The following is a 13,709-nucleotide window of genomic DNA, read 5'->3' on the forward strand; positions in this document are numbered from 1 at the left end:
TGTGGCACCCGTAGGACAACTGTACCTCCCCTGTGCTGATGGAACCACAGGAAACTTCCACTAAGTCTAACTTAACTTAAAAATGTTTCTTATACTCTTAAATAACAATGCTTTCCTACGTGTGTGTGTGTATATATATATATATATATTAAGGAATCTATATTTGAACCTCTATATACGCCTGCCTATATCTTCTACTATCCTACCTATAAACCTCTAAGGATGACGCTATTTTGCGTACGCAGTCATACAGTAAATAAAGACTTCAGACCTAGAATCTGTGGTTCCAAAGCACAAAGTATTATTCAAGTAAAAGTACAGCAGTTACACGCTATGATCCTCATATAATCTAAGCGCAAAGAGATTATACAGACCCAAGTACAATTATACATACGCAGCTCAGGTCCAGATGTTAGGCATCAGCAAGAAACCCCTCCTCAGTCAGCATTCAGCAAGAAGACTAAGACCCAGTGTTGGAGCACACATATTTATACGCCCCAGAAATAGACAACACAATAGAGAAGTTTGTTGCTGATGCCATTGGTCCTCAAGGGGGATGCATCTGTTACAGAGCATTTAACATGCTGATTCAAATAGACACAACCCAGCCTCCAACAACTGAGGGTCTCTGGTTTCCCGCCCCATGCAACATCCTAACAGTTGTTCATATAATATACATTTTGTTGCTTGAAGTCTCTGCGGTCCATAAGTTGAGAATGCATGATGCGATCTCCACATCGATAATACCGGAATTCTGTTGAGAGAGTACGCATCAGTACAATACCAAACACGACTTATGTATAAAACCTTAATTACCAAATAATCTTTATTTCACAGCATTTATACTAACTGAACAAACTTAAATCTTATACCTTAAAGCTTATTAAACCTTTTATGTGAATATGTAATGTTTGAGTATGCGGGGTGTGATGTAAAGACGTTAGTTAACTTGGGGCAGATGCGTGCACATGAAGCTAACAAACAGCGTTTTCATACAGGATCTTATGCATTCACTAATATGCGATTAGTTACCAGCGCAATTGTGCGTATTAATGTGTGTATGAGAAATGGTGCACTTAAATCTCACTTAAATTAAGTGAACACCTAGCAGTGTGGAATGCTGAGCCTTATAGTTCCACACGCCCCCCTCTCTCAGCAGCCCCCACCCTTCAGAGGCTCAAAAGTAAAGTCCTTTGTTCTCCCAGGCTCTTGTGTAAATGCAAATTAGCACAGCTACAAGACCCAAACCTAAGATAACACTCTTGGCTTTGAAGGTATTTTATTGCAGGAAGCCTGCTAATGTAAGGTGTGTATTCGAGCAGGGCCACCTGGAGTGAGAGCAGACGTTATATCCAGGAAGCTTGTCTACACAGGTTAGTTGTCATGTGGCCATTTGCTCTGTTTAGCTAATGCAATATATCCTTTAGGGGGAATTATAATAATATACACTTTATCCAGAGCACCCAAACTACGTAAAGTCATGAAATAGACTTTTGGTGAATCGCCGTAACTTATGGTGATGGTCACAGATGCAATCGCATGATGCTAATAGTAATATCGCCACATGTACTAATGTGTGAGTTTATCTAAAATGGCGCTTAGGCTGCCATTCGCAAGATGGCGTCTTGTGGCCAGTCGCAAGATGGTGTCGCTGCAATTCAATTTTAAACTGATCTTGTCTCAGCCAATAATCCAGCTTCGACAGTCCACCCTTTGATAGCGAACAACATGCTATCACAATCTGCTATTAGAATTTAATTTAGGCTTACATTTACATATTATTTAGTGTTATTATGGGATGGCACAAGGTGGTTCTTAATCCATCAATAATGTGTCTCTGAGTGGGGACATAAAACTACTATTATATGCACACCGCGGATCTTGGAAGATCATGTGAAAGGTGGGGGGATGCACCAGTCTTATAAAGGCAGTCTTGAAGGGGAATTTAGACTTTACATTATCTGAGGTGTTTTAAAAATAAAATTTCAATAATACATTTTATGCATGTCTAAATATAATACATTAAATGATGGTATTTCCTAGTTCAGGGTTGTAATGCAGTTCTGTATTTACCTCGGTATTCATACTGGCCACCATCATAATTTCGTTCTTTCGTTTTACTCTATTTTAAAATTTTCCACACTTCAACACAATAGGAACACACCGGACACATATGCCAATTAGTATGATGACAATTAGTATAAGGATCAAGAATTTGCCTATGCTGTCGATCACTTCCTTTACCCATTGCCCTAGACCTGAGAACCATTTCACGGGGTTCAGCCATGAAACCCATCCTTCTATCTTCTCCCCTACTTCAGCCACTGAAGCATTATGGTTCTTAGGAAATTCCCATTTTAGCTGCAGAATTTCATCCATCTTCCGGTCTATCACCTCCTTGGGGTCGCTGGTATCATTGGTGACATAGGTGCAACATTTTACTCCAAATTGGGTGGCTAACGCTACGCAATACCCTCCAGTAACAGCAGTTAAATAATTTAACACTAGCCTGTGTTGCACCAGTTCTTTCTTGTACGCTTGCAATTCCCTCCCTGTATACCTGAATGTGTCATCGTACATCTCGGTGATATTATCTATCAATTTAGCAAGATCCTGAATATATCTAAAATTTAGTGTTCCCCGAGCGATCCTGGTGGGATCCAGTGCTACTAAAACTTGAAAGCCAGTTGTCTCACTAATTAACTGAGTGGATTTATGCACGTCACCAGGTATCATATTCCTTTTGCCTCTGTGTTCATATTGCGTGTGAAGATATGGTGATGGTATGTTTTTATGTATACCAAGCATTTCAACATGTGTGAGGGTCATAACTTCTGGGACTACTCTTCCCAGGTAACACAACAACAGTACTAAGATTGGTCAGACACTCCCCTGATTGGCATTGCACTCCTCCTGACTCCACTCCATCAGCACTGCCATCAGCTCCCATTTCCTCAATCGGTCCTCCATCACAGACACTGAGTATCCCCAAACAGATCATCACGACAAAAACTCTGGAAAAAAAAAAAGAACTAGGATGACCACAGCAGACCACTCCATTGCTGGAAGCACTGATCTACACATTTCTTTAGCTCAGATATCTCACCGTCACCTTTTTAATCCTTCTGGCACAAGCTCACAATCGACAGGTCCACGTTATCGGCCTTGTCTCCGCCTTGTATCTCCACCGGTTGGTTAACCTCCCTATAGTGAGTGGAATGGACCCACGTATCTTCCTCGGCCACCCTTTGAGGATGTTGTATCGTCAGATACGGACCTTTCCACCGATCAGTCAAACAACCTGAGCTAAAAAAAATTGGATCATAACAAATTCTCCAGGTTTGACATCATGACAGTTTGCATTAGACATGTTGGTTAATAACACTTTCAATTTCGGTTATTCTCATTCATCTTCGTGAGACCCTGCACAGTAACCTCATTATCATATTTTCACATGAGGCTGCCTGTTTGAACAGTATCTCAAAGGGGGGCAAATAAAGGAAAAGACAGTCTGGGATAATCTTAGTGTTGTTACCCATCACTTTACACATGTTCTTGGAAACATCACCTGTAAAATAAGTCCCCCTATCATTTTTAATAATTCTAGGGATATAGTATCTGCATACAGGTTCCTGCAATTAAATCTTGTTATTAATAGCTACTGCTCTAAATAATGCCTGGGCCACTGGGTTGGATAGTATTCCGAGTATTCGAGCTTAGCCTGGCATAGCTGCCGTTTATCCTTAGCAACCTTGTGTCCTGTGAGTGGGAGACAAACACAACAGTTTAATATAATTTAAACATGAACTAAAATACAACAATAAATCGTCCACATTTTACATTAGAACAGATCCATTGATAGGTTGAAAAGATAGTAAACAGTCATATAAGGCCTGGGAGAAGATACTGGGGTTGCCTATGAACCCATGGGAAACTCGTGTTCCTGTGTGGTGTTCTCCACTTTGCAGTTCTTACTTATGTGTCCCACTTGGTGACAGTTAAAACATAATTTTGAATGGGGTGGATGAAGGGATTGTTGTTGGAGTTGAGCAAGAGGGAAAGATGGTGGGTATGGGTAAGGATATGAAGGATAAGGGTATTGTGGGAGGTATGAAGTTTGTGGGTAGTATGAGGCCTGTGGTTGTGTATGATATGTGGGGTAAGGATGTGTTTGCAGTGGTGTGGGATTGGTGAAGACGTGTAACTGTTCAGGTGCAAGTGTGTGTATAGGCGCAGGTGTGTGTACACGCTGTGATGTTACCATCATTCCTTCCAGAGCTTGGATACTGACAGCCATTAGTTTTTCGCTCTGGGTCTCTCTCTTCTTTGAGATGTTTTTATCATGTTCTATGGCAAATTCTATGAGTGTATCTATCGTGACTCCCCTCCAGCCAGGTTGTGAGGTCTGAACCCGAGTCTTTAAGTCGTCTTTCAGACTGTCCATGAGTACCGTGACTATCATTCCCCTGTGGTGAGTGCTATCTTTAATATCTTCTATCCCAGTGTACTGAGCGATAGCTTGCAGAGCCCGGTCGCTCTTCTGCAGATTCACTCTCCTTTTGCTTAATGGTGAAAATTTTGTTCCAGTTAACTACTACTGGAAAATATATATACCCAATTGAGTTATGATGCGGGAAATATTATCTTGGTTTACTTGGTCTGTTAAGGGAACGTCACCATCCAATACACAATCCGTGATAAATTTTGTCACGTCGGTATTGCGTGGTAGACAGGCCCTTAACACCACACGCCAATCTTTATTAGTTGGCTTATGAGAACTACCCAAATTCCTCAAAAATCTTTGACATTTGGCTAGTTCCTTTTTGGGATCAGGGAAATCATTTATGATGGAATTTAGTTCTGCTCTTGTCCAAGGACAATGCATTACTACTTCCCTCGTGGGCATTACACCGTTTGCATCTGCGTTTCCATTCGGATCAGTTATCGTCTGAATGGGATGCAGACCGGTAGCGCTGCTACCTTTGACCTGGTTACCTGGCTGAGGGCTTAATCTACTGCTGCTACGTATGGTATTAACAACTTCCTCTACGGGTGCAGAGTGTGTTAGCACTCCCCTTGCTGTTACCGATGAAGATGGCGGCACCACTCGTGATTGTGGTGATGCAGCATCTATCATTTGCACAGCATGGGAAATGGCAGACATTACAATAGGCTCATCATCCACATCATAAACATTTTCCTTATGGTTGCTTAAGAGAGGGTACAAATTGCTTGTTACATTTTTATGGGTATTTTTGGTAACTGTACTTGCACCTCCATCCACATAAGGTGGGGGTGGTGAGCGTGAACTGCGGGCAATACTCTCCACAACACTACCTTGCTGCACATGCGCACCATTTTGCGGCTCGCCCGTATTGCAATTTAGCGTCATGGATGTATTCTCTGGCAATGCGATTGCGACGCTAGTTTGCGTCACTTGCACATTTTTAAGCCACGCATCCCCTTCATGCTGCCACAATTTTAAACATTCATAATATTTTCCCTTTTTCTCCCAGGAGTGCATCAAACTGATGTGATCCCGGACATTATCTAATACATCCTTATCAAAACTACCAATTCTGGGAAACGGTCTAACACTCTTCATCGTCATTTTAAACCATACATCACAATACCTTATTGCATAAGTACCGTACTTAGTATGCATAATACGACGAGCCGATCCGATCGGCGCCTCCATTAGCAGCACATCATTGTCTAACATCTCTATTGTTTGCGCGGCTCCCATTTTGAGACAAATCCTACGCTTTTCAATAAAGATTTAAACTGGTAAAAGACAATCAAGATACTTTCACTTACCTTGGACGATATTAACAGGATGCGCCCACACACCTGGATAATATTTGAAAAAGGCAACTTCCACACCCGGATAAGATTTAGAAAGGCAACTTCCACACCTGGATAAGATTTAAATAGGCAACTTCCACACCTGGATAAGATTTAAATAGGCAACTTCCACACCTTCTCTGCAAAAAAGACAACATGTACACCTGCTACTGTGTATAGAACGGTAAGCTGCTTACCGAGCGACTAGCACTTAGCCCTTAAAGGTCATACGGTACCTCTAACTGTAGGGAACAAGTTACCACTACCAACAAATACTCACTGTTACACACTTTTTCCTGCGCAGAAAAATACACGTTAACCCAATTATTGGCAACAATTGAAAAGAATGTAAACCTCAATGGCTTTGTTTAAACACTTGGCAGCACAACCGGAAGTACGTATACATTATTGTGCAACCAGTCGCATACACAATAATGCGACTACCACACAACCGTATGACAACTTTTTAGCTGCGTACGCAAAAGTGTGTCTTTACTGTGCGCAAAACTGCGACTCAGCCGCGTGCTCAATACTGCGGCACCCCCTTTATATGTTAGGTTCTATCAACAAAGGAAAACAAACTTTTTCCTCTCTTGTCCCTGGATTCTAGTCAGCGTCCTTGGCTCACACGAAAACGGGTAGCGATTTCTCAGCACCGAGCGGTTGCAGGTAAACCCTGCATGTGGCCACTCCACCCTTCGCTGGGATATCTATAACCGTATGTGCCGTGTGAGTAGGTAAGTGGCTTCACTATGAGCCCCCAACTAAGGAATCTATATTTGAACCTCTATATACCCCTGCCTATACCTTCTAATATCCTACCTATAAACCTCTAAGGATGATGCAATTTTGCTTACGCAGTCATACAGTAAATAAAGACTTCAGACCCAGAATCTGTGATTCCAAAGCACAAAGTATTATTCAAGTAAAAGTACAGCAGTTACACGCTATGATACTCGTATAATCTAAGTGCAAAGAGAATATACAGACCCAAGTACAATTATACATACGCAGCGCTCTCTGGTCCAGATGTTAGGCATCAGCAAGAAACCCCTCCTCAGTCAGCATTCAGCAAGAAGACTAAGTGTTGGAGCACACATATTTATACGCCCCAGAAATAGACAACACAATAGAGAAGTTTGTTGCTGATGCCATTGGTCCTCAAGGGGGATGCATCTGTTACAGAGCATTTAACAGGCTGATTCAAATAGACACAACCCAGCCTCCAACAACTGAGGGTCTCTGGTTTCCCGCTCCATGCAACATCCTAACAGTTATTCATATAATATACATTTTGTTGCTTGAAGTCTCTGCGGTCCATAAGTTGAGAATGCATGATGCGATCTCCACACCGATAATACCGGAATTCTGTTGAGAGAGTACGCATCAGTACAATACCAAACACGGCTTACTTATCATGTATAAAACCTTAATTGCCAAATAATCTTTATTTCACAGCATTTATACTAACTGAACAAACTTAAATATTATACCTTAAAGCTTATTAAACCTTTTATGTGAATATGTAATGTGTGAGTATGCAGGGTGTGATGTAAAGACGCTAGTTAACTTGGGGAAGATGCGTGCACATGAAGCTAACAAACAGCGTTTTCATACAGGATCTTATGCATTCGCTAATATGCGATTAGTTACCAGCACAATTGTGCGTATTAATGTGTGTATGAGAAATGGTGCACTTAAATCTCACTTAAATTAAGTGAACACCTAGCAGTGTGGAATGCTGAGCCTTATAGTTCCACACGCCCCCTCTCTCTGCAGCCCCCACCCTTCCCAGGCTCAAAAGTAAAGTCCTTTGTTCTCCCAGGCTCTTGTGTAAATGCAAATTAGCACAGCTACAAGACCCAAACCTAAGATAACACTCTTGGCTGAAGGTATTTTATTGCAGGAAGCCTGCTAATGTAAGGTGTGTATTCGAGCAGGACCACCTGGAGTGAGAGCAGACGTTATATCCAGGAAGCTTGTCTACACAGGTTAGTTGTCACATGGCCATTTGCTCTGTTTAGCTAATGCAATATATCCTTTAGGGGAATTATAATAATATACACTTTATCCAGAGCACCCCAACTACGTAAAGTCATGAAATGGGCTTTTGGTGAATCGCCGTAACTTATGGCGATGGTCACAGATGCAATCACATGATGCTAATAGTAATATCGCCACATGTACTAAAGTGTGAGTTTATCTAAAATGGCGCTTAGGCGGCCATTCGCAAAATGGTGTCTTGCGGCCAGTCGCAAGATGGTGTCGCTGCGATTCAATTTTAAACTGATCTTGTCTCAGCCAATAATCCAGCTTCGACAATATATATATAATTTCACATACACATGTATATAATTTCTAAGTCACTACCTATTGTGTGGGTGTTTTTTTATTTACTGTTCCACCTTCTTCCGTCTCCCTCTGTCCTTCCTCCTTTTCTTCTGTCTCACCATGTTCTTCCCCTTTTCCTCCCATCTCGCCTGTTTGTCCCCTTTACCTCCCGTATCGCCTATCAGTGTGTGTGTGTGTGTGTGTGTGTATATATACACATACACACAAATACACACTCCTTTCATACATTCATGTGTGTGTATACACAACACACACATTTTTTTTGTACAGAATGATTTACAAATACACACTAATATATATATATATATATATATATATATATATAAAATGTGATCTAGTAACTGCATATATTACAGTAGGTGTCAATAGAGCAAAATACAAACATTATATATATTTATATATATTGATGCGTGTATACAATATGGTGTGTGTATCTTGATCCACAGACACCTACTATAATACATGCACAGGATTGTTTGAGGGAAGAGGGCCCCGAACCAGTATCTTGCCTAGGGCCCCATAAGGTCTAAATCCGGCTCTGACTCTAACCCACCCACTCTTACATTATTATATCCTAGAAAAAGAAAATACTGCGCTCTAATACTTAAGTTGGGACATTAGTGAACACAAAATTAATTTATAATAATATTTAATAAACACAGATATAAATAGATCATTCATACTAAACTAACCAATTGTAGAATAAAAATACACAATCCCTTTAAATGAAAAAAGGATATTAATATCAACAGTAAAAAAAGAGAGTTGATCGGTCTCTCTCTCTCTATATATATATTATATATATATTTTGTAGATAGGAATATTGAATCCAGTATAAAATAGCTCAACCTTGGCTAAATGTAGCTGTTTAGCAGAAAATAATTCCGGATTGCAATTTAACTGTATCCATATAGCTGATGTAATGGCAATGTTCTCAGTAATATTTCCCTGGAGATTCTCTCTTTGAACGCATTTATACACATACCAGCTCTCCTTTAGATTGTTAATCCTGAGTAGCCCGTCACAGTGAAAAATCAGGTTTGACAGTAAAACAGGCTAAGTGGCCAACCACACAATTTGACGACCCCTCAGCCTATATGTTGTAAATGGTCCCATACATGTGCACCACTATGAGTCAATTAAAAACATATTAATTGAATTCATTTTAATTAATTTATTTGTAGCAAGTCCATTACTGATGATCTTATTAATAGTCTCAAAAATTACAGGAAGAACTCAGAGATACCATTTAAAAAACACATAATTATTTATTGTGTATCCTCACTACCAATATACCATTCTAATGACATGGATATGGAAGGAAGAGAGAGGAAACACAATTAAATATTATAATTAATCAGAAGCAAAGATCCAGCCTATAACATACATCATAATATTAACATACCAACAGCATTTTTAAAATTTTAATCATTTTAGTATTGTAAGTATTTTAGAGACGAGCGACGCTTATCCACCACGGCAGTTCACCACATCAGGCCGTCTCAGTGCCCAGGATGCTTTACAGGTACAGCATAACTTACAGGCTGCCAGTGACTGTGTACTGAATAACACCTCGTGCACTGCTATGCACATGTATGGGACCATTTACAACATATAGGCTGAGGGGTCGTCAAATTGTGTGGTTGGCCACTTAGCCTGTTTTACTGTCAAACCTGATTTTTTTCACTGTGACGGGCTACTCAGGATTAACAATCTAAAGGAGAGTTGTTGTGTTTATAAATGTGTTCAAAGAGAGAATCTCTAGGGAAATATTACTGAGAACATTGCAATTACATCAGCTATATGGATACAATTAAATTGCAACCCGGAATTATTTCTGCTAAACAGCTACATTTAGCCAAGGTTGAGCTGTTTTATACGGGACTCAATAGAGTCCCGTATAAAACAGAGAGACTGATCTACTCTTTTTTTTTACTGTCGATATTAATATCCTTGTTTAATTTAAAGGGATTATGTATTTTTATTCTACAAGTGGTTAGTTTTTTTATGTGTATTTATGATTTAATGTATGCATTCAATTATTTTTAATATTTAATGTATGTTTGATCTATTTATATCTGTGTTTATTAAATATTATTATAAATTCATTTTGTGTTCACTAATGTCCCAACTTAAGTATTAGAGCGCAGAATTTTCTTTTTCTGTTTTTTCAAGTGAGGTTTACAATCACCTCTTCTTTTTACTGCTACATTAATACTTTGATCCTCCTGCTTGTTTAGCGCTGGGTATATATTCCCATTATTACATCCTAGAATTACATTTTTGTTTACAATGGACTGGACAGAGACGTACACCAATAAGGAAGAACTTACTGAAAAGTTTTTTGGCACTGGGTTGCCTTATATTCATACTTTATCCCCGTCACTTAAAGATTCTGGGCCTGATTCAGAGCCGGACGCTCTGACCAGAGCACTCGCTCTGAATCAGGGCCCTCCTACCTAAAAATGGAGCGGCCTCCTGGCCGCTCGCATAGCTGTGGGTGACCACCCACAGCTTATGCGAGCAGCCAAAAAGATGGTCGCGATGGTCAAGACCATCGCGACCATCGGGCTTGCGACGAGACCCTGCAGTAGGGTCTCGCTGCCGCAAGCCCAGGAGTGCTCTTGGCTCTATCAGAATCACTCCCACTGACATCACTAGTGATGTCAGTGGGGCCGGCTCCAGACGGTAGGTGTTCCCACGGGAACGCCTCCGTCTGGGCAGCAACGCCCCCGCCACGCCCATCAAAGGGGGCGTGCTGTCAGTCACCATCGACAGCACGCCCCCTTTGGTGCGAGACCCATAGCGACAACTTGGCTGTCGCTATGCAGGTCTCGCGCATGCGCACGACGGAGCTCCCTTCGTCGTGCGCATGCGCATTAGGGCACCATCGATCCGCCTAATGAGCGGGTCTGAATTAGGCCCTCTGTTCGGAGATGCTTCCAACTCACTTCATGGTTTAATTTTTTGACAATGACCCTCTTTTTGACCCCTACTCTAACTTTAACCAGCCCACTAACTATATATGTGATTGAGTTTTGTGTGTACAATTGTTGTTTATATGTGGATTTATTTACTGCAAACATATATACAAATTTTGGCATATTGTTTCCTTGTTTGTTTTATTATGCTGATAACTTCATATTTATGTGTATTACAATATGATGTTTTCCTAACAATAAAATATAAAAAAAATAAAATAAAAAAAACTCCCGATACTGATCGTTTCTACCCGTGTTTAAAAACGGACAGACACGGGTCAAACACGATTCTTAGTAATTTACCCCATAGTCTAAATAAAAAAATAATATTACAAATATGGCCAGTAATGAATTATTCCTATGGGGCCAATAGGTATGTCACTTAATTATCCCCCTATAGAGAATTCTTTTAGATTTCATACAGGAAAAGCAGAATTAATGGATTGTAATTAAGATCAATTAATTCCCTTCAGTTTTAGTAAATCAAATTATCATCTCAGTGTCATGATCAACAAGACACCAAAACATATTGTACCTCTGTCCATAACTAGTAATTTCAAGGGAAAGCAGTGGTCAGGCAATTAGCTTAGCATACCTGTGTAAATTGGCCATACAGTCACAGGCCTGAGAATCCCAAGTCAATTACCCTCTAGTATGTACAGAATTACATATTTATTCTATTAGTTGTTTTAAACTGTTATCAGAGAAGATAATTCTTCATAGTTCAGGATTTGGGAAAATTTGTGGCCAATTCATGTTTAACTACGAGAAATGAATCAAGCATGTATCTTCTGGAGTGAAGTTTACCAATGCCACAGAATTGTTTTTATATGAAAATGTGCAGGCGGTTATGCCCGATGTAATGATGGCGGAGTTACGTCTCCATCAGGTGTCAGATGGGGTTGGGTACGGGATCCAGACGGTCAGAATACCAACACCAACATCCCGACAGTCCAAAATCCCCACAGATTTAGGTAAGTATTATAACTCTTTATTGTGTCGACCATTTGCATGTCAACGTTTTGACCATGTCGACCTAATGTACTGCTTACTATTTACCTAGTGAGCTATTCACTGTCTACCTTCTGGTGTCTATCTCTTGACTCAGGGGGCATTTCAAGAGAGGAGGGTACCGCCTGCAGTCTCTGTCCGGGGCCCCCTCTTCTACCTCCACCGGCCATCAGCGCAGTAGCGCACTGAGCGCAGCCGTAGTGCCGCACTGATAGACTGGGCACTAGAGTGTGCCCAGAGTCTATAGCGCATGCGCAGGTAACAGGGAAAATGATGCCGCCATTATAGAAATTACCCTGTATTGTCTATCTAGTTACTGTATATCTACCATCCGGATACCATGCAGGAAAAGTAAAGTGTGACATCAACCACTTGAACTGGTGTAGGTCCAGGCAATAAGCCTGAAGTATTCTCCCTTCTTATAGCCCTGCTACTTATACTACCAGCCACAGTACTGCTAGAGACATGACTGCAGGAGAAAGTGCAGCTGACTGGTGACCTTTGCTGAGCCACAAGTTTCTTACCTCTGAGGTAAAGGAATCCTAGGCTGTAAGCTAGAGGTACATAAGGGGAAGTAATTGATGTCTAAGAACATGACTTGTATAGAAATAGAGAAGCACAAAGGTCACTGCCCTCATTCAAGAAGTGCATTTAATAATGGATAATTGCAAGTATTTCTCCTCTTTCTTTCTATGCAATGACAATGAAGCAGAGAAGTTGTCCAGAGAAACCAATTAGCTTCTAACTCATTTCATAGACTGTGCTAGATAAATGACAGAAGCTAATTGGTGGTTATGGACAACTTCTCCACCTTATCTCTCCCTATAGGGTCTCTTACATTAAATTCAAGGGACAGTGGCTAACTAGCCTAATAGTAATGATGCACACAACCTGTATTCCTTATGCTGGGTATACATTTAGATGACGGATCGGTCAGCAGACTAGTAAACTATACACACTTACCAATCAGCTGCTCAATGGGGCTAATTCAGCACTGCACGTAAGTGCTGAATATAGATTTCTGATTATCGGGAATCTGCGCATGCACAGAACCCATTCTGCAAATGTGCCGAACTGGTCCTGCGTGATCGCACGCAGCCCCATTTTCTGGGAGTGGCAGGGCCAGGGACGCAGTTTCCTGGCCTCGCAAGCCGGGACAGCCTGCGTAAGATGAAAATTACTGAGCTGGCCGGCAGCCCAGCGCCTTCCACCATCATGACCTTGGTCGCAGTGCTGGGATCGAAAAGCAGCAGGGGGTGTCATCCACCTCCTGCTGCAATTGCATATTAGCAAGGACAGAATTGCAAAGCTGCCTACGTGCTTCTTTTCAATTCCATCCTAAGCTGAATCACGCCCAATATATCTGGGCTGACATCACAACTAGGCGGGCGTTTAAATTTGCCCACCCAGTTGTGATGTATCGGTGGTTCCTGCTTCTAGTGTACGGGCAGTCGGCGGTACACACAACCGATATATCTGCATGTTATAGCAGTATCAGCAGAGCCGACCTGATATGTCTGT

At 41.1% G+C, this 13,709-nt stretch overlaps 1 protein-coding gene across 1 annotated transcript in view; it reads left to right on the forward strand.

Moving 5' to 3' along the window:
• Positions 1-13,709, forward strand: part of LOC148525504 (STE20-like serine/threonine-protein kinase) — a 70,476-nt gene that overhangs the window by 16,577 nt on the left and 40,190 nt on the right. The window lies entirely within an intron of this gene.

The sequence above is a fragment of the Taudactylus pleione genome, unplaced genomic scaffold, assembly GCF_031769625.1.
Source record: "Taudactylus pleione unplaced genomic scaffold, aTauple2 ptg000105l, whole genome shotgun sequence".
Classification (NCBI taxonomy): domain Eukaryota; kingdom Metazoa; phylum Chordata; class Amphibia; order Anura; family Myobatrachidae; genus Taudactylus; species Taudactylus pleione.